Source organism: Lissotriton helveticus, chromosome 3_1 (genome assembly GCF_964261635.1).
Source record: "Lissotriton helveticus chromosome 3_1, aLisHel1.1, whole genome shotgun sequence".
In the NCBI taxonomy this organism is placed as follows: domain Eukaryota; kingdom Metazoa; phylum Chordata; class Amphibia; order Caudata; family Salamandridae; genus Lissotriton; species Lissotriton helveticus.
Genome location: NC_136061.1, coordinates 835760615 through 835782378, shown reverse-complemented (window position 1 = coordinate 835782378; position 21764 = coordinate 835760615). Strand labels below are relative to the sequence as shown.

The 21764-nt window shown below is 43.5% G+C and overlaps 1 protein-coding gene across 1 annotated transcript in view; it reads right to left on the bottom strand.

Annotated features, from left to right (window-relative positions):
- LOC144823004 (gap junction beta-5 protein-like) overlaps window positions 1–19186 on the bottom strand; it is a 38688-nt gene extending 19502 nt beyond the window's left edge. Inside the window, exon 1 of the mRNA XM_078681109.1 lies at window positions 19071–19186. The gene's annotated coding sequence lies outside the window, so the exon portion shown is untranslated. The remainder of the gene's footprint in view (window positions 1–19070) is intronic.
- Between the last annotated feature and the right edge of the window lie 2578 nt (window positions 19187–21764).

Sequence of the window (21764 nt, the reverse complement as noted above, 5' to 3'; positions counted from 1 at the left end):
ACACTGGAGAGGGGTAGTCTGGACAGACAATCAGCTACTAGGTTTTTCGCTCCAGCCACATACTCGAGCCGATAGTGAAATTCCTGTGACCTAAATTGCCATTTTGAGATACGAGGAGTAGCTCTGCCACCACCTTTGGTAGTAAATAAGTCAACTAAAGGTTTGTGGTCAGTTCTCAAGATGAATTTGCTCACCCACAAAAATGTTTTAAAGTGCAGAACCCCCTACCACATGCCTAAAGCCTCCTTCTCTATAGTCGAATAGGTGCTCTCAGCACCTCTCAGGGTTCTGGATGTAAAAGCTATAGTTTCTTCCCGGCCATCACTCCTCCTTTGCAGAAGAACAGCCCCTAAACCCACATTACTGGCATCTGTTCTCAAGATGAATTTGTTCGCCCACAAATTTTTTTTTAAGTGCAGAACCCCTCACTACATGCCTAAAGCCTCCTTCTCTATAGTCTAATAGGTGCTCTCAGCAACTCTCAGGGTTCTGGAGGCAAAAGCTATAGTTTCTTCCCAGCCATCACTCCTCCTTTGCAGAAGAACAGCCCCTAAACCCACATTACTGGCATCTGTAGATACTATACATAAGTCATTGATATTAAACAATTTCAAAGGGCAAGCAGATACAATTTCTTGTTTGATGGTTTCAAAATGACTGTTACAGTCATCATCCCACACAAACTTGACATTTTTCTTCAGTAAATTACGCATAGCAGCCGTTTCGGTGGAGAAATTACTGACAAATTGGGAGTAATACTCCACCAACCCAAGGTATGAACGAAGTTGATCCATGTTCAAGGGAATGTGTGCATTCTGAATGGCATCAATGATCTTAAGTTTAGGCTCAATTCTCTTGTGAGATCTATGATGGCCAAGGTAATGAACACCATCTTGAAGAAATTTGCATTTGTCCTCCCTTAAGGTTAGACCACTGGGTCTTATGATACTCAAAACCAGTTTGACTCTTTCATCATGCTCAGGCTCTGTCTTCCCGTGGATAAGGATGTCATCCTGGAAGAAGACAACACCGGGAATGTCTTTAAGTAATTGTTCATTAATCTCTGAAATACAGCCGAGGCCGAAGCAAGGCCAAAGGGCATGCGGATGTAACGATAGGCACCCTCTGGAGATACAAAAGATGTAAGGTGTCTGGATTCCTTGCACAATTCAATCTGATGGTAGGCCGATGAAATGTCGAGGGAAGTAAAAAACTTAGCACCTTCAAGAGTGGCCAGGATCTCATTAATATTTGGAAGTGGTTGACGATCAATCCAGATGTTCGCGTTGAGATCCCTTAAGTCAACACACATTCTAAGGCATTTATCGGACTTACATGCCAAAACTATGGGGGCAAACCACTCGGAACCCTCTATGGGCTCGATAACCCCTGCAGCACATAGACGTTCAAGTTCTTTCTTGAGTTCAGGACGTAAACTCAAAGGCGCTTTATGTACCTTGTGAGCTAAGGCTTTGGCATTTTCTTTGAGTACAATACGATGTTGGAAAGCTTGCCAAGATCACCATTGAATACCTCAGGAAACATATGTGCCCACTTGACATTGGAAATCTGTGAAACAGTTTGAGTGTGAGGTGTATTAGAAGAGGAATTGTAAAATTGGCATAGGGCACTGCAGGATGGTTGGGATCTAGAACAATGTTCAAACCCCCTTGCTCATACCACCCTAATACATTTGCACCTTCCTTAACTAGAAAAACAACACCAGAGGTATGATCTGAATTGAAAACTAAGTCTGCAGAGAATTTACCAAGTACTTCTACTCTTTTGCCACCATAAGCAAAGATTTTAATGTTGGAAGGTTCTAAATGTGTACCAGAAATTTTACCAAACTCAATAGAATTGATGAGGGTAAAAGGAGAACCAGAATCAGCGAGAAACTTGAGACTCACACCCTTAACAGCTATAAGGCAAGAAGGGGATTTCCTTTTGTAAAGTCCAGCCAACGAGGACAGTTCAACAACCCCTGAGCTAAAGGACGACGAAGGAGACAACATTAATAAATCATAAGATTCTTCGTTAGAATCCTCAGTAATCGCTTTCACAGTTTGAGTTTGAGAAGGGCTTTTCTTGACAAAAGCAGCTCTACACATCCTGGAATAATGGCCTTTGTTTCTACACCTGCAACACGTTTGGTTGAGAGCAAAACAGAATTTGTTCAGACTTGGCTTTAGACGAGACGGAAGATGTGGTAGGATGGAAAACATTGGTCATGGGCACATTGGGTTTGGGTTTGGGTGGTGGTCTGGAGTTCAATAATTTTACTTCAGTGGTAGAAGAGGTTGAACCCATTTCCTTAACACAAAACTGCAAATGCTCAATGCTTTTAGCTAATGTAAGAGCTGTCTCTAAATCGGGATCTCTAGAAGAAAGTAACTTTTCTTGAATCTTTTTGTTGCACGTTCTTTCGATTAATTGATCACGTATAATTTCATCCTTAAACTCCCTATAGTTGCAATTGATGGCAAGAATACAAAGAGCTGCGACAAAGTCATCTATTGATTCGCCAGGAGTTTGGGCACGCTGGAGGAACCTATGGCGTTCCAGTACGACGTTCCTTTTGGGACAAAATCTCTTATCTAAAGTTTTTACCAGAGAGGCATAATCGTCCATTAGAAGCAAATCACCATTGTCACCACCGCTCACTAAAGTTTTGACAACTTCAAGCGGTAAAGTTTTCAGAATGTTTCTCCCTTCAGTACCAAGATTGTAAACTAAAAGTGAGCCAAGACAGATCCCTACATCCCAACACTTTAGAACCACAAATCACTTTTCAGAATGGCAAACTTACGCAACCCGCCTAGCTTTAATGGTGATGGGGTGGTCGATTTATAGACTAACTGAAGCATCCTGTGACACGCACTCTCATTTATACAGAGCACATTTTCTGTTGAAGTGGCCACTAAATTATGCTTAGACTGTTTTATTGATAAAACTAAAGTGAACAAATGAATATTGTATAAAATTCAGCTTCGGTACTTATTTGTATTTTGTGGCTGTATTAAAAGTGCTGCTTCCATCACACTTCAGAATTTGAAGAAATGTGCTTCATTTTTGCTTTCATGACTGCTGATTGTGACCAGTCTATTCACAGCTATTTCTTTACATTTTCTTTTCTTTCCCTAACTACAAAAGTGTTTGTATGTAGCAATATCAGTGTTAAAATAAATAAAATTTAAGCAGATTCTGTCAGGAGACAGAGCCTTATATTCGCCCTCCATCTTTGAGGCTCAGCAAACCTGACAAGTAAAATACAGTCTAAAGGCATTTTTGTTTAACTTGGACTGTTATGCCCCATACTTAAACTAATCCTGTTACCTGGAAGAGTGTGGTGCATCCCACAGTTGGTACGCTTATGGGTCTGCACAGAAACAATGCATTGTAGCATGTCAGGCCCAAACTGTTTTAACAGTTCCCTCCAGCAAATTCACCCAGACAAGTTATTCACTGCGATTCATCTATTTGTGTCCCTTGGAACTGGTTATGAATTGCCCTGCCACTTCCTGATAATCAAGAGTCATCTCTGTTTCTCTGAACCTAAACCTCCCTAGTATGCCAATTCTTGATAATGTGTTTAATGACCTTTTTATTAACCTACCAATTGTAGCTTTAATTTTTATGTTACATCCATCCTAACTCATGACAGGTCAACCTACATTCAACCTGCCTTCAGTTAACCATGAGCAAGGTACTGTTCCAGTTGTTCCCAACTACCCTCGCATCTATGTTTGCTTTTACATGGTCTCCACTTTGTGTGAAATGCACCTTATTCTAGAACACAGGTAATGCGTGAGCTACTGGTGGCTTGCAAGTGCCCTTGAAGTGGCTCTCCAACTTGAATCCCAACCCTGTTTATCATTCAGAGGGATTATGCACATTAAAGAAGACAGAACTGTTCCCATCGGGACCCTTAAAGTAGAAACCAGCCGACCAACTGGCAGGCCCTCATGCTAAGACACAAACCCGATATGGCCAGTAGTGTGACCATACGTATGCACAATGAGCTTAAACATGTTAAAGTCTCTACTCAATCAGTCAGACCAAGCGTTGGAGTCAGAGCATAGTCATTGTAGTGTGGGCCAGAAAAGGAAGAGGTATTTGAATAGCTAATGACGCAGTCCCATGGGTCTGTGAAAATTGCTGCAGCATCACATAATGCCACTGACCCTGGGTATAAAAGAAGATGGTGATGCTGTGATACAACTTATGTAAATGTGTGCAGTATTGACATCCGGCAATTAATTATTCCAGCAGCGGCCTGTGCAGGTAAAGGTGGTGGGGCCGGGTTGGGGGGGGGAAGGATTTCACAGATGACCACGAGGGAAAATAAATAAATAATTAACCCGTCTTCTGTCGAAATCCCCTGTCGAAATCCCCCCCACCTGGCCCCACCACTCTTACCTGCACGGGCCACGGCTGTCCAATACATGTATAATTTCACTATTGACCTGTGAGGGTAACTATGGAATATAACAGTGAACATTGGATGGGTTTCTATGCATGTCCTCATCATTTTCAGAGGCTGCAACTGTGTATGACATGTTTAACCCGATGTTTCTCCTCCTGTGTGTGGATTGCTGGTCTATATTAGGCTACTTATAGTTCCACATAAAGTTCGATCTGCCTAACTGCTGGTTGGACCACACGGTGCCCGCTGTTTAGCTTCCGAAAGCAAGAGTTGTGGCATGTGAGTTGAATGTATGCTTATTGCACTACACGAGGTGCTTTATTTGTTTAATTAAAGATGTATCCCACCCAAGTTGTCTGCTTTCCAATAAATAACAATTGGTGCTTGTTGTTACCAAAAGCAGTTGGCAACCATGCCTAGGCCTGTAACGTTTGACAAGTAGATAGAAAACTAATGGGCGGGTTGTTCATACTGACCCCTTGACATTCTATTGCCTGTGGTGTTCAAATGCAGGAGTGTATCCAAACTTTTGCCCCTGCCGTAAAGGGCGCAGCATTGTATGCCTACCTCAGAGAAAATCTGATAGAATCAGCATATTTACTTCCATAGACTATCCTTCAAAAGTAAAAACAAGGGATGCCTACAAAAAGTATTTAACGGCAGGAAATTAAAGTAGATGCCATCTAGTATGAAAATGAATATCTTGAATGTGAATCAACTACTGAGTCGATGGAACATGCACTATATGAAATCATTAATGGGTAATAAGGCAATATGATGCTAGTCCATTTAAAAAGGAACCTGGGCCGCATCATTGATGACACCGAGTCAGAGGTGTCCTAGAAGGGTGTCCACAAGAAAAGGTAGGTATGAGTCACTATCCGTGGGTCTGCATGGCAGCATCACTGCCGTCGGCATTAAGTTGTGGTGTGGGATATCTTGAGTGATGTGAAGGTCGGATATCTTGAGTGATGTGAAGGTCACGATATCAAATACCATGGAACCCAACTTAGCCTTTCATACTTAAAGTAGTCTTACATTAGGTAATCGAAGACCTTATTATTTACAACACTTAGACACAGCAAAAATTGTGGCATGTGGCACTTTAATAAAACAAGATATATGAGGGCATGGTGTTATTACTGCTGGAGAAGGATCCCTTTAAACATATACAGCCAGATTCATGAAAGACAATTCTGCTCGCAAAGGGCCAGATTCTGCGAATCTGGCCCTTTGCGAGCGCAATTTTTGCATTTGGGATTCAGCATCCCAAATGCAAAAATCGCTATTAGCGAAATCGCATATTTGCGAGGAATTGCATTTTGAGATTCCTTAAATGCAATTCATTAACCATTTTAAAATTGCAAATTCGCAATTTTTGGTCGCTATTTACCACGAAGTCTGACTTCGTGGTAAATAGCGAGAAAAATAGAAAAAAGCACTTTAGTGCATTTATTTCAATTGCATGTTACACACACACATGTCCTTTGGACATGTGTGTGCGCAACACCTGTGTAAATATGCATTTCAGGGGTGCTATAGGGTGTCCTTTGGACACCCCTGGCACCCTTGAATTCGCGTCCTTATTTGCGATTAGCAATTAGCTAATTGCAAATAAGGAAGCTGTAGGAATCGCAATTAATATTGCGATTCCTACATGAATCCCGTTTTGCGAGTCTGTAATAGCGATTCCTTATGAATCGCTATTTAAGACTCGCAAAACGGGTCTTTGATTAATCTAGCTGATACTTTCTTACTGCCATATCATGCATAAGCACAGTTGGAGTCTCCACTGAGTGAGAGGAAGTCCTTCTCAGGTGGATGCCCTGTAGCTAAATCAGGAGTACCGCTATCACTCTATGCCATAAACTACATAAGACTTGAGATTTTATCAACCTCGTTCAGCAAGCACATATTCCAAGTACAGATATCAAAATCAAAGGCCTACAGAATTATTTACAAGGTATTAACATCAAATATCAGCCTGCATGCTAATGCTCATTTTGCTGACCACATATACGCCATCCCTGCAGTTACCTGAAAGTAGTGTAGCTAGATCACTCCATGTATGCTTAAAACATGTTTCAATTCAGAGGCTTACATTTAGAAAACCTGTTGTGCATTTAGGAATTGTAGCTTGTGCCACTGGACAAGTACACTCAATTGGAATGATTACATGTAAATGAAAATCATTGGACTTGACAATGGGTGATGGGTGAATATGGAAATACTAGGATACTGCAGGTGGAAATGATCTATGCATTTCTTAATCATCTCATTTCACATAGCTGATCTATGTTTCATTTTTAGCCACTAAAAGTGTTGTCTGACAGGTACAAATGGGGATGCACAGAATACTAAAAAAGTCGTACTGGGCAACAAGGGGATATGATGACTTTTAATGTGAGTCCTGTAATAGTTATGTCCACATTTCAATAAAGTGTTTCTTTATTATACATTGTTGTTGAACGTTGTGAGTTCCAAACTTTCAGATGAATTTATAGTGTGTTTGTGTGCTATGAGCTCTAATGTTCAGATGAATATATTCTGTTCAATGCTGAAGGAAATTGGGTTAGTGGTTGAGGGGGGTGAAAAGCTACCCAAGCCACAACCACAATTCCTGTCAGGGTGAAATCACAAGCAAATCCCAAATTAACCTGTGCTTAACCATCTAGTAGCTTGGAACAAAGCAGTCAAGCTTAACTTAGAAGCAATGTGAAAAGTATGTATTCAGAATTTCAAACAGTAATAAAGTGAAAACACCACACAAGAAAAACCCCAACCAATTTAGAAAAATAGAGGACATTTAATTAATTATTTGAGTGGAAAGAAGAAATATTAAATCAGTATAACCGGAGCTATGCAATTTTAAAGATTTAAGTGAAAATAGTGCCTGAAAGCACAAAGTCCCAACTGTGGTTATTTAATTGCGCTGGACTGGCACAAAGTAACAAGTTCAGGCTGACAGCAATGGAACAAGGACAGGATACAGGGGCCAAGTTAGGCCCGCTGAAGAAAGTACCTTAAATACTGGAGGCCAGCCAAGTAGCCCTTGGAATCACTCTTGTGTTCCTGGGTTTAAGATGTAGGACCAGTTCTTCTTCCTCGAGCAGCAGGGTAGCAGTCTTACTTGCAGAGCATCACAGCATTCCTGCTAAGTCTTCAACAGACCCTGAGGTAAACTAAAGAGTTGGGTCGGATGGTCCAATATTTTTACCTAGTGCCAGCATTAAAGTAGGAGAAGGTTCTGGATGTTTCAATGACCAGAGGTGTTTGGAAATTCCTGCCTCCCAGCCCTGGCTCCAGCTTGTCTGTCATCACAAAAGACTAGTGTCAAATCCATTGTGAGATGGCAAGTGTGGTAGGTGACAGGTCCTTCCCCTCATCAAGTCATGTAATCCAGGACACAAGCTTCAGGCACCAAATGGTTGGAACAAAAAAATACGAAATTCCTAAAGGTTGAATTTTCTGAATGGTGAATTAAATCCAACATTACCATTAAAACGGGTTTCAAATTACAATTCTTTAGATTCCAAACGCTACATTCCTACTTGCTACCAATAAAAAATGTTAACACATATTAAATGTAATAAGGTAATCCAATGTTATCCTATGCGAGAGGCAGGGCTTGCAGTAGTGGAAAGCAAATTTAAGAGTTTTTCACTACCAGGACATGTAAAAGTTAAAAGTACAAGTCCAACTTTTTTAATATACTGCACCCTGCCCTAAGGGCTTTTTAGGGCCTACCATAAGGTTGACTTATATGTTTTACAAAAGAAAGTTAGGCCTGGCAAAAAGTTTGTTTTGTCAGGTCAACTGCACACAAAGGCAGCAATGGCAGGCCTGAGATATGTTTAAAAAGGCTAGTTGATTGGGGGGCACAATTAGTCGCTGTAGGAAACTGCATCTCTCCACAGTGTTCCAAAATGAAGTACACTATGTAAAGAGTCTGAGAAATCCACACAAGGCAGGTAGAGGTAAATGTAGATAATACTAACTGTCTTTTTGTGGTAGTGTGGGTGAGCAGTTAGGCTAATCAGAGGGTAGTGTTAAGCATGTGTTGTACACATAGAGGCAATGAATGAGGCACATACTCAAGAATAAATCCAAGACCAATTTGTAAAAATAGTGTTGGCTTTTATATAATTTTAAAGACAATAAACACAGTTCTATGGTAAGTACTTTCAGAGTCATCATTTATCAAAGTTCGGAAAATATATCACTTTTGTGTGCAATTAAGCACCATAAGAAACAATTGAGAAAAAGTTGAAAAATGCATATAAGTTCAGGCAATGCTTTCAAAAAGTTCACCTTCTTGTTTTAGGTTGATGTCTGGTCCAGGTTCAAAGTTCCAGCAGGAGAAGTTCAGGAGTGCCCCCGATCGGCCAAGAGCAGCGGTGCTGAGGTCTTGGAAGCTGGTGTGCAAAGACAAAGGAGGCCACTTTTAAAAAGCACTGCATAGAGGAACTTGCAGGTAGGTCCGCTGGGTCTCCTAGGAGGGAGGAGGTTGCAAGGGCCTGGGGACCACAGAAGCAGGACTGGTTAGCTGGTGCTGGGGCCAGTGGGGCCTGGTGCAGAGCGAACAGGTCAGCACGGAATCATGCGTCTTGATGTCCTCGCAGTCAGGAGTGAGCAACTTGGATAGGCGATCTCAGGACAGCTGCGCCACTCTGAAAGTGGTTCTCGGGTGTCTTCTTGATGGGTGCTTGCTTCTGGTGCTCCAGGGGTCCAGAGTAGACTCGGCTTCTCAGTGCTTACCTTTTGGTATCTGGTACCACAGGTATTGGTATGCCGCTGTTGAGGAAGGTCCTGGTGGCTCCAAACTTGGTGGGGAGGCAGTTTGGACCCTTTGACGCTGTTGTACCTTTTCTTGCCTCAGTGCTGGGTCAGAAAGCAGCAAGTCAACAAACCTGACTTCATGGGATTGGTGCCTGAGGTGTGAAGAGGAGTGGTACATTCACTCCAAGGGAGCTTCACCATGATTTCTTGAAGGCTGTAGGTGCACTGGGGTTCTTTGAGTCCTCTCAGGTTTAAGGACGACAAAACAGCAGCAGCTGTTGAGTCTTGGGAGCAGCAGGCAGGGTTTGGCACATTTTTCTTCTGCAGCAGGCCTTCAGTTCTTGAGTGACGGGTCTTGTTTGTCCTGGTCTTCTCTTGTCCGTTAAATATGATGTTCAGGTCTCGGGTGCCACCCAAATACTGAATTTAGGGATGTTACAAGGTGAGGAAGGTAGTACCCAAAAGCTACTTACCTTAAGGGTGTCTGTACCCTCTAGTGACTATGTCCTGTGGGATGAGGCACTACCCTAGCCCTGATAGGAGGTTTTCTAACCATCCTAAGATGGTGGAACTTCAGGAGAGGGGCTCACCTTGCCTACCCTGTCCTAGTGTTGGTTTTGGCTAAGACGAGACCCTCTTCCTAATCTAACTAATATTCCTGCCTTTTCTCAGCCAAAAGTGGAGAAGGAAAAGGGGCATGGCCTCCCCCACTATCTGGAGGCTCCAGTGTTGGATTTCACAGGTGGCATTGCCTTTGAAGCTTCCCACCCAGGAATGTCATCCTGTCCTGGAGGAGGTGTGAAGCCACTTCGCCTAGGGCAGGCTTTGTCTTTATGCTCTGAGAGTGCTGGCTCTCACCCTATGAGACACTGGAGCATGTCTGGTAGTGGCAGGATGGTGAAAACAAGTCAGGAACCACACCGGTTCTTGGTAGGTTTTCAGAGGACCCTCTAAAAGGGTCTCCTCTGTGAATTTATCAATATATCTGATACTGGCATCAGAGAGAATTTATTAAGACAAGATGGTTGATACCAAACGCCTTACAAATCAGTGAAGCTATTATGGAGCTAGGAAACATGAGTTAACAAGTATCCAGCTGATGTACTCTTTATGGCTTCGCTGTCCACTTATAACATCTCAGAATGGACTGGACATTGTAGGGGCATATCTGCTTATGCTGATAGGCCCACAAATAGAATATAGTGCACCCTGCCTGCCTTATACCTAAAGGCCTGCAGTAGGGCTAACTTACCTATATCCCATGGAATGTGTGGGATTCATGGAACACAGGGCTGTGTGCCATGTCAACTCTTCAGATTTCTCTGCACCAAGACAATCAGCCTGCATTGACAGAGTGTACCTGCCATGGTAAGGGGTCCCTGGGGTGGCACAACCAGTGCTGCATCCCCAGAGTACCCTTTTCAGTACCATGCCCTAGGTACCAGTGGTACTACTTACTAGAGACTCACAGGGGTAACTGAAGTTGTACCAATCGTGGAATCGTTTTTGGGGAAGAGATCTGGCACCTGGAACCTGGTTAGCAGGGACACAGTGCACTTACAGTTCGAAATCACATCAGGCGAAAGTGAGGGCTAACCATTTCAAAAGAGGCTCCTTCCTAAAGTGGTGCAGGCCCACTTGTAGCATTTAATTTACAGGCCCTGATTACATGTAGGACCACTTAGTTAGATACTTACAAGAAAATTAAATATGCCAATGTTGTGTAAGCAAATGTTAACATATTTTAGGGAGGGATGAACAAGGTTAAGCACTTGTTAGCAGTGGTAAAGTTCACAGAGTCTTAGGGCCCAAAAAACATTAGATCAGCAAAAATGGAGATGTAAGGCAAACATTTGGGGAAAGACCACCGTAAGGCTGACAAGTCTAACAAATGTCAAGACATGTTTCACTCTGATTATTCAGCACAGGCTTTTCCAAAGCCAAAACCTGGTGGGTTGATCTGCTTGATAGTAACAACTCAAGTTACATAGTGGTCCACGCATGTCTTGTGGCCCGTATTGGTCCATTTTGGAGGGCTGGTAAACATACATAGCTTTCATTAAAAGTCATTATTTTATTACTGATAATTGTGATCATATTTTTTCCAAGTTTTTCTCTCTGTGCACAAGTTGTAACAGGGACATCCAAAGGCATTTGGTGCACCTAATAGCCACAACAACAATCAGAATAGGGTCTGCAATGCATTAACTCAGAGGTCTTTATGGTGGGCCATCAGGATCAAAACCACACCTCACTACTACAGCAGCAACGTTGGAATGCAGAGCAACTTTGAGCTTGACTTGGTATTGCTCATCCATGAGCCGGAGCAAGACTTCCCTCGACTATGGGGTCCAGATGCTGGACTAACCCTGAGAAGTAACCCCTAGAGGCTAAACAATACCCGGTAGATACTGTCAACTGATGTGGGAAGCCACCTTAGTCCATCTCATCCCGGACTCCCCAAGATTGCCCGAAAATTCACCCAAATCTGGGTTTAATAAACCTGCAACACATTCATGCTCCCAGTACAACCTCTGATGTGCCACGTATTTCATGCCTCCCATTTATGTAGATTACAAAAAACACAGTTGATGGACAGAATGTAGAACAATGTCATACATTCACCCCAGTACAAGGATCTGGGCCTAAATCCATCGTTTTTTTCACTCCACACCACCCTGGGTTAGACACTGGCTATATGCAAATCAGCTCTGACCCTTTGCCTCATGGGAAAAGTCCAGCCCGAACTGCCAAGCCCTGTCTTTCCCAGACCGGAATCAAGCATCCAAGGACCGGTTTCTGGCTATCAGCCTTCATTCAGCCTGGATAGCTTGACTCCAGTGGTGTGGAGAGCCTGGGACTCACGTCTGAGCATACCCAGCCCACTCGGGGTGAGAATTACAAAAAACACAGTTGATGGACAGAATGTAGAACAATGTCATACATTCACCCCAGTACAAGGATCTGGACCTAAATCCATCGTTTTTTTCACTCCACACCACCCTGGGTTAGACACTGGCTATATGCAAATCAGCTCTGACCCTTTGCCTCATGGGAAAAGTCCAGTCCGAACTGCCAAGCCCTGTCTTTCCCAGACCGGAATCAAGCATCCAAGGACCGGTTTCTGGCTATCAGCCTTCATTCAGCCTGGATAGCTTGACTCCAGTGGTGTGGAGAGCCTGGGACTCACGTCTGAGCATACCCAGCCCACACGGGGTGAAAATTACAAAAAACACAGTTGATGGACAGAATGTAGAACAATGTCATACATTCACCCCAGTACAAGGATCTGGGCCTAAATCCATCGTTTTTTTCACTCCACACCACCCTGGGTTAGACACTGGCTATATGCAAATCAGCTCTGACCCTTTGCCTCATGGGAAAAGTCCAGTCCGAACTGCCAAGCCCTGTCTTTCCCAGACCGGAATCAAGCATCCAAGGACCGGTTTCTGGCTATCAGCCTTCATTCAGCCTGGATAGCTTGACTCCAGTGGTGTGGAGAGCCTGGGACTCACGTCTGAGCATACCCAGCCCACTCGGGGTGAAAATTACAAAAAACACAGTTGATGGACAGAATGTAGAACAATGTCATACATTCACCCCAGTACAAGGATCTGGGCCTAAATCCATCGTTTTTTTCACTCCACACCACCCTGGGTTAGACACTGGCTATATGCAAATCAGCTCTGACCCTTTGCCTCATGGGAAAAGTCCAGTCCGAACTGCCAAGCCCTGTCTTTCCCAGACCGGAATCAAGCATCCAAGGACCGGTTTCTGGCTATCAGCCTTCATTCAGCCTGGATAGCTTGACTCCAGTGGTGTGGAGAGACTGGGACTCACGTCTGAGCATACCCAGCCCACTCGGGGTGAAAATTACAAAAAACACAGTTGATGGACAGAATGTAGAACAATGTCATACATTCACCCCAGTACAAGGATCTGGGCCTAAATCCATCGTTTTTTTCACTCCACACCACCCTGGGTTAGACACTGGCTATATGCAAATCAGCTCTGACCCTTTGCCTCATGGGAAAAGTCCAGTCCGAACTGCCAAGCCCTGTCTTTCCCAGACCGGAATCAAGCATCCAAGGACCGGTTTCTGGCTATCAGCCTTCATTCAGCCTGGATAGCTTGACTCCAGTGGTGTGGAGAGCCTGGGACTCACGTCTGAGCATACCCAAACCACTATAGCCCAGGCTCTCCACACCATTGGAGTCAAGCTATCCAGGCTGATGAAGGCTGATAGCCAGAAACCGGTCCTTGGATGCTTGATTCCGGTCTGGGAAAGACATGGCTTGGTAGTTCGGACTGGACTGTTCCCATGAGGCACAGGGTCAGAGCTGATTTGCATATAGCCAGTGTCTAACCCAGGGTGGTGTGGAGTGCAAAAAAACGATGGATTTAGGCCCAGATCCTTGTACTGGGGTGAATGTATGACATTGTTCTACATTCTGTCCATCAACTGTGTTTTTTGCAATTTTCACCCTGAGTGGGCTGGGTATGCTCAGACGTGAGTCCCAGGCTCTCCACACCATTGGAGTCAAGCTATCCAGGCTGATGAAGGCTGATAGCCAGAAACCGGTCCTTGGATGCTTGATTCCGGTCTGGGAAAGACATGGCTTGGTAGTTCGGACTGGACTGTTCCCATGAGGCACAGGGTCAGAGCTGATTTGCATATAGCTAGTGTCTAACCCAGGGTGGTGTGGAGTGCAAAAAAACGATGGATTTAGGCCCAGATCCTTGTACTGGGGTGAATGTATGACATTGTTCTACATTCTGTCCATCAACTGTGTTTTTTGCAATTTTCACCCTGAGTGGGCTGGGTATGCTCAGACGTGAGTCCCAGGCTCTCCACACCATTGGAGTCAAGCTATCCAGGCTGATGAAGGCTGATAGCCAGAAACCGGTCCTTGGATGCTCGATTCCGGTCTGGGAAAGACATGGCTTGGTAGTTCGGACTGGACTGTTCCCATGAGGCACAGGGTCAGAGCTGATTTGCATATAGCCAGTGTCTAACCCAGGGTGGTGTGGAGTGCAAAAAAACGATGGATTTAGGCCCAGATCCTTGTACTGGGGTGAATGTATGACATTGTTCTACATTCTGTCCATCAACTGTGTTTTTTGCAATTTTCACCCTGAGTGGGCTGGGTATGCTCAGACGTGAGTCCCAGGCTCTCCACACCATTGGAGTCAAGCTATCCAGGCTGATGAAGGCTGATAGCCAGAAACCGGTCCTTGGATGCTTGATTCCGGTCTGGGAAAGACATGGCTTGGTAGTTCGGACTGGACTGTTCCCATGAGGCACAGGGTCAGAGCTGATTTGCATATAGCCAGTGTCTAACCCAGGGTGGTGTGGAGTGCAAAAAAACGATGGATTTAGGCCCAGATCCTTGTACTGGGGTGAATGTATGACATTGTTCTACATTCTGTCCATCAACTGTGTTTTTTGCAATTCCCATTTATGTAGATGCAGAAATAAAGGTGCTTTGATTAAAGTACAGAAATACTATTTCATGTGGAGATGACATAGAACAATTCACCCATGTTACTGCTTGTCAAGATATTTGCATGGCAGGAGGGGCGTGTCGAATCTAGAAAAAACAGAAGTCTGTTTTGTCTTGAGGACTTATTTAAACCGGGGAGCGTTTTGTTTTAAGCTGTATTTTTTTTTATTATGTGTACTGACTCATTGGTGCCTAGTCATTTTGCTACAATTCCCTCTCCAGTAGCTAAGTGACAATTGCGGTCTATTGTGAAAACAAACCTGTGCCTAAGTGGAGTTTACACATAAACACTGGCCTGCTTCTTTTCAGTCCCACACGGCACCGAGTTATCACAGTGCAGCTAAGAGTAAAGGCCCTCCCACGTGCTGACATCACTGCATCAATGATCTGCCACTGCGATTGGGCATCATTTGCTTGCAAGAGGGTATGGGCGAGGAAATAGACGTATTGCCAGTTCTTAAACGGGTTCTACATTTCTGACTTTAAATTTCTGAAAATAAATCTATTGTGACCATAGATGCTTCACTCTAAACAATTTCCTTAAAAAACAGATGCAACCCAGAATTATGCTTGTACGGTAAAGGAATGCTTGATTTAGCATCACTATGGGGCCTAATTAACTTGGGTTGCAATTAAACATGATCTTTGAGTGGAATAATGTCTGCACCTTTGTTTGCTTGTGTGCACACACAGATCTACTAACAAAGTATTCCTTAAAGATAAGCTAGGGGTTTCTAAGATCGCATATTAAATTACATTATAAAAATGTTCAGGGAAACTATTTAGTTGAATAGAAATTGCTCACAGCGTTTAAACCACTGGCAGGCACATCTTATGGATAAATGCAAACACAAAACCCTTTTCTCCACCCCCTCCAGTTCACTACTCTGGGTCCCACACATAATTTCACGAATGGCGTTCATGCTTCACTCACATCGTGAACTTAGTCCAGAGAATGTGGCCTGAGGTAATACACAAGGCATGGCCTTGCACATGCCTTTTGCCCGTCACATCATTATGTAGCACACATTATGCACAAAGGATCACAGATAGTATAGGATGCCATCTATACCTTAGCCCTCTGCTGCCCACACTGGGCCATAAGGGACACCAGCATGTAAGGGCACAGGATGTTAAAGGGCCATTCAGCAAACCAGCATGTAGCATGCACATGGCATAGTCTTCAGCCACATTCTGTGTGCACTATGCTCAGGCGCATAGACAACACTGGGCCTACCATGCGCCATTCATATGCTGTTGGGATGTCTGTGATGACACCTTAGAAGCAGAGCAGGGTGTCTAGGGATGTCATGGCTGGGTAGCAGATTAGAACTGCGAATATTCAGTACTTTTTTGGATCACGAACACAATGTATCTTCAACTGAAGCTTATTTCAAATATTAAATAAAATATTTGTTAGAATGTTTTGAGTAACAATAACATGCATTACTACTATAGAAAAGTAATGCACCTCATCCAAACATTTTCTGTGAATTTCTTTAATTTTAATGATATGATTTAACTTCTGCTCAGGGCAATCACAATGTGCCTTAAACATTTTTCCGAAGGTATTGTGCAAAGACGTGGTCTGTGTGAAACTGTGAGAAATGTGTTTGATAACATTTACGCAATTAAAAATATTATGTGAAATTACACAAAATTGTTCTGTAATCATAGAAAAATATTTCTACATTCATAAATAACACCAAGGCATCTGATTTGAGTATTAAATGACCCCTTCTTGAACCAGGGTCCTGCAAGACGTGTTTGGCTGAAATAGTCCCCGTAGTAAAAGCCTGTGCGCAGTTTATTTAACTGCTTTGAAATTTGCAGAATTTGACTAAATTCTCATAACACAAATTTTGGAAACTCATAAATTTTGTAAGCATAATGACCAGACCCAGTGGACAATGGCCATAAGGCATGACTTGTCACGGGTTTCTTTGCAGTTGCCCCATCCCTAGTACCAGTAGTGCAAGGTATATGGGGGAAGGAGAAGGACATCAGCGAATATTTGGGTCGCCTATTCTATTTGCCTGCTCATTTTTTTGTGGTTCACAGTCGAATGTGCCTGTTTTATGTGCAAATAGGAACTTTTTGGACACCTTAAAAAAACTGACAGTGTAACCAAAAATGTGCATATTGAAACACGAATCTGGGCTAAAGTTTCAAAATCATGCAGCTGAAAATTGTGTTTTTTTAAATTTTTATATGGCCACTTTCTACCAAACTAGGGTATGCATGCCCTTGTTCCTCCAGGGCTGCGGTGTGGTCTCCATGTCCACACACTCTACCACCTTTTTTTAGCAGCGAGGCTCGTGGACTTGAATCTCTGTGAACCTCAAAATGGCAGCAGGAACAACATTGTTAGACTCTTGACAGACAATCAAAATGCAAGGTAAAATAAAAATGGTGTTTAGGGAATCCATCAGATAATTAGTAAAAATTATTTTGGTTCTTTCTTTTGACAACTTCAAGACAAATTTACACCAGACCCAAAAAAGGAGCACCTTACCTCTATATTTTCATGCTGGCTACTGGGCCATGTTTATGTTCCTTTTCGTGAATAGGAAATGCACTTTTGAAGGCCCTTAAGCCCCTAAAATCACCCTCCTTGATGCCAAATCTGCACAAAGCTTTCCAAGATTACATTTGGTACAAATCATACGATTTTGTATAAGGTACAGCGTGTTTTTTTAAACGAGGCCAAAAGTCTAAGCAGTCCAAACAAGCTTTTACTACAGACTAAGGGCAGGGCCATAGCGAGAAAGTCACTATTGACGACTCTAATACATATTTATTCAGTACTCAATTTGAGGGTGATTGCTGGTAGGGGCCACCTGCACTTATTTTAGAGACAGGCACTTGTTTTTCCCATCGTACATTTCCTGAGACCATGAGAGGAGAGTACACAAGTTGTAAAGTTGGCGGAAGCCTGCACGAGTGAGTTAAAAGGGCAGGATGTGCCTGGTAGTCGATGAAAGAGGCATGATGTGGTTTTAAGAGTATGTGACCATGTCCACACGCCACACCGTATTATCAACTCATTAGCACATCATTGCATATGATAACACATAACCATTTACCATCAAAAATTCCAGTTTTTGTTCTTAACCAATAGATACCCTAATTACTTAACCCACCGGTGCTAATTTTATAGTCCTTCAAATGTTTCACAGCTGAAGAGTCCATTGCAGGATGTGAAACTACGAATTGGAGATGTCACAGGTTTTTTTTTTAAACGGTGACTTTCTGAGCTCTAAAAGTTTACAACTTTACACAACACAATTACAAATGCAAGCTCATTCCCTTCAGGCCTGTCGATAATGGCCAGGAACGCTTGACTGATGTGAAGGAAAACGAATGGAAGTCAGTTAGGACCGCCTGCCCTGCCCCCTTTTGTGCTCTTTGCTGCCAGTGGTGTAGATTTGGGGCCTGGACTAACACTAGCAATGAGAAATGCATAAAATACAGTATATTCTACACAGAGAGGGAAATGAGGCTGTAGCATCCTTTTACCATTGAAAGTAAGATGTCATGCAGAAAATGGTAAACACTCATTGTACAGTGTACTATTCTATGTCCCGAAATGCTCTGTTTGTCCTGTTGTCCTCGAGTGCTACACAGAACGCATTATGGGATAGCAGTTATCAACGCTCGGCAGTATTCAAATAGGAATTCTATAGAGTCAAAATAAACAAACAACACTTCATAGCATTAGGCCTAATACTAAGAATACATAACTATGTAGGCTACAACACAAAGTGAATTGACTGCAATTTGAATTCTATGGTCTGCCTATTGAGAACTCGTTCAGTAAGCAGCCTGAGCTGAATTGCACGGAGGAGTTTTAATAGGGGTCATTGGCATTTGATTCAGTGCCACTTGTTTATCGGCCTTGAATTGATGAACGTATCTAACGGCCGCCATGATTAGTGCCTTCACACAGACTTACACGACACCCACGTCTCTATGGAGAGTTGGAAGGTCGCCGAGCAATCACATGTGCCATGTTTATGCACGTGTAATCATACATTATCAGTGGGCAAAAAAATGAGAAACTAAGCTGACAGTAAAAAGTGTGTTTCCCTTTTTAAAACTAAGGTGCTCTTTTCTCTTTTTCAGAGTGAAAGTGCCAATTGAGCTGCCCACGTAGTGAGGCAGAATGCCCCGACATTTAGAGACTACCCCAAGACCTGTAAATCCAAACTGACACACAGGAGGACACATATCGTTTTGGTTAGTATGTGGCAGCAAAGACGTGACACTTCAGCCATGTCTTTCCGCCTGTACATAACTATAGCACTCTAGCGCCAAGAGAGGTGCTGCTGTGCCACATCACAGAGAGGGGCGCTGCTTACCTGGCAGGAAAGAGGCCGACAGGGGACCGCCCGGTCCCTTGGGTGGCTTCGCCGGGGCCTGCGCAGTCCTCACGCCTTGGGATCCATTTCCTCGCCGGTGGCTGCGGCTGTCTCTCGGTGACCGCTGCCGCTTTGAAAGGTGCACCCGAGGTACTGCTCGGGTGTGCCTCGCTCCCTCCTTGTTTCCGAGAAACTTTCTCTCAGGCCGTCCTTCCCAGGGCTGCGTTACAGCTGTGGAACTGTAGACGGGTTCTTTCATCCGAGTTGGGGAGCTGGCAGCTGCCCAAGACTTCAGCCAGCCGCAAGCACAGACAAGGAGCTGAGATTACAGCAGCGACGCACGGCTGGCTCCGCGTCTCTCAAAAGTCCAGTCCTCACGTGGCTGACAAAAACAAATCACAATAAACAAGGCGTTCGACGTGTTCCTTCTTTACACCGCAGCTTCAGTGCGCTCTCCATTCCTTAGTAAGTCCCTGGGTGTGTTGCACATGCTTTGGCACGCCTGTCTTCTTGTTACACAAAGATTTTTCCATGAAGGTTTCAGAGTGCAGTGGAATGCCAGGTCTATGCAGAATTTTGAATATGGGAAAAAAGTCTGGTACTCTGTTGGTCTGGAAGGCCCGGGCAGATAGATCTAGGAACTTTATTCATAAATAAGTCATGAATGATAGAGGGGATGTTTCGAGAAAGGAGGAGGATATGCAGGCCTGCCTAATGTCTTTATTCTCTACTGAATATAAGGAAGAAATCTCTCCCAACATAGACTGTATTAAGGCTTGGTTGAGGAAGTTACAGCTCCCATGTCTAACAGCTGTGAGTGGCAAGACACTCGATGCCCCTATATCTAAGGTGGAGATTTGCTTATGTATAACTAAAAGTAAGAATGGTAAAGCTGCAGGTACAGACGCTCTACCTAAGGAAGAGTACAATCTTTTAATAGAGGAGCTGATACCATTCTTGAAAATCCTATTTAACTCAGTCTTTAGGCACGGTGGACAGGCTCTTCAGTCCTGGAAGAAGGCTACAATAGTCCTCATTTCAAAACCTTCCAAAGATCCCTCCAAGGCGGATTCTTATCGGCCAATCTCCTTGCTCAATGTGGAATATAAGATCTTTATGAGTATTTTAGCGGGGAGATTGGCTAAGCTCCCACCCCAGCTCATCCATTCAGACCAGAAGGGGTTTATCCCAAAGATATTTATACAGGAGCAGACCCAACAGTTAAATGGTACTACAGATCTGGCCACAGAACGATCTACTCCATTGGCCATAGTAGCTTAGGATGCTGCTAAGCTGTTAGATCGAGTATGTTGGGTCTTTCTTTGGGCAGTTCTGAGCGTAATGGGATTTGGCTCTAAATTTCTTAATAAGCTTAAAATGGTCTATGAAGGAGCATCGGCCAGGAACTTTTTTAAAGGCACATTAACCCCTAGTTTCAATATATTAAGAAGGACATGACCGGGTTGTCCTCTCTCCCCTCTCCTTTTTTATATTTATATAGAACCTCTTGCCCAACAGCTGAGATTGGATGCTTCTGTAGTCTCCTTCAGCTCTCCGCCTTACAGCTGTAAAGTTGCGCTTTATGCTGATGATTTGTTAATTTATATGGCCCATCCTTTAATATTGATTCAGAAGGTGGAACATCTATTGTGGAATCTGACTCCCTCTCCGGTTATTCAGTAAATACTGCTAAAACTGAGGTTATGTGTTGGAATATCACAGACTGGGAGGGGAAAGTGAGCCCCAATCTTTGTTATCTGGGCACCACAATAGTGGATGAAATAGATGAAACTCCGCAGCTTAATTTGCAGAGGTCAGTAAAGAAATTGACCACCTATTAATTAGATGGAAAAACCTCTCATTGACAATTTATGGGCTTGTTAACTTAATTAAAAGGGTCATCCTTCCAAAACTGACCTACCTTTTTAATGCCATTCCCCTTGGGTTTCCTAAACCAGGTATTGAAAGGATTCAGGGGAAAGTTTTGAGTTTCCTCCGGGGACACAAAGGTACCAGATTGTCTTGGAAAAAAATTAGACGCAGGCTTAACAAAGAGGGATTGGCCCTACCCGATTTTAACTGGTGCTATGTAGCCTTCCAGGATGCTTTTGGTAAAACCAGATGATTCTACTTGGGGAAAGCTTTTGTGGGAGATGGTGAGGCACTGGAGCATGGAGGGCTTTCTTTATAAGTTTGGTGCCCCCAGGTTTTTCAAGAAAGTCCGATTAAAAATTTTAAGATTTGCTTTAAATCTATGGTATAATGTCAGGAGGGGGTGGGGCATTGGTTACTATTCAGATTCGGCTCCATTCTGGGACTCTCCAGGAGCCCTGGAATGCTTGAAAGTCGCTTTAAGTCTTCCATTTAGGGGGGCGGGTGTTATAACCTGGTTAGATTTACTGTCAATCAAGGTAGTGTACCCATAGAAAGTATTAAAAGCTAAGACTGGTAATGATCTGTCCAGATTTAAGTTTAATCAACTATCCTCCTGGTTTGGGTCATCAAAAAAGAGGATTGGGGTGACTGTGAGTTGGAGCTCTCTCTTCAGGACATCAGGTCTAAGAATAAGGAAGCTTCAAGGTGGTATGGGAGGTTTTTGGCAGTGGAGCAAAATATGTTAGCTCCCCCTCACTCAGGATTGAGTGAAACCTTCCTGAAGGGAGATTTTAAAACAGTATGGGATAATTCCGTGAG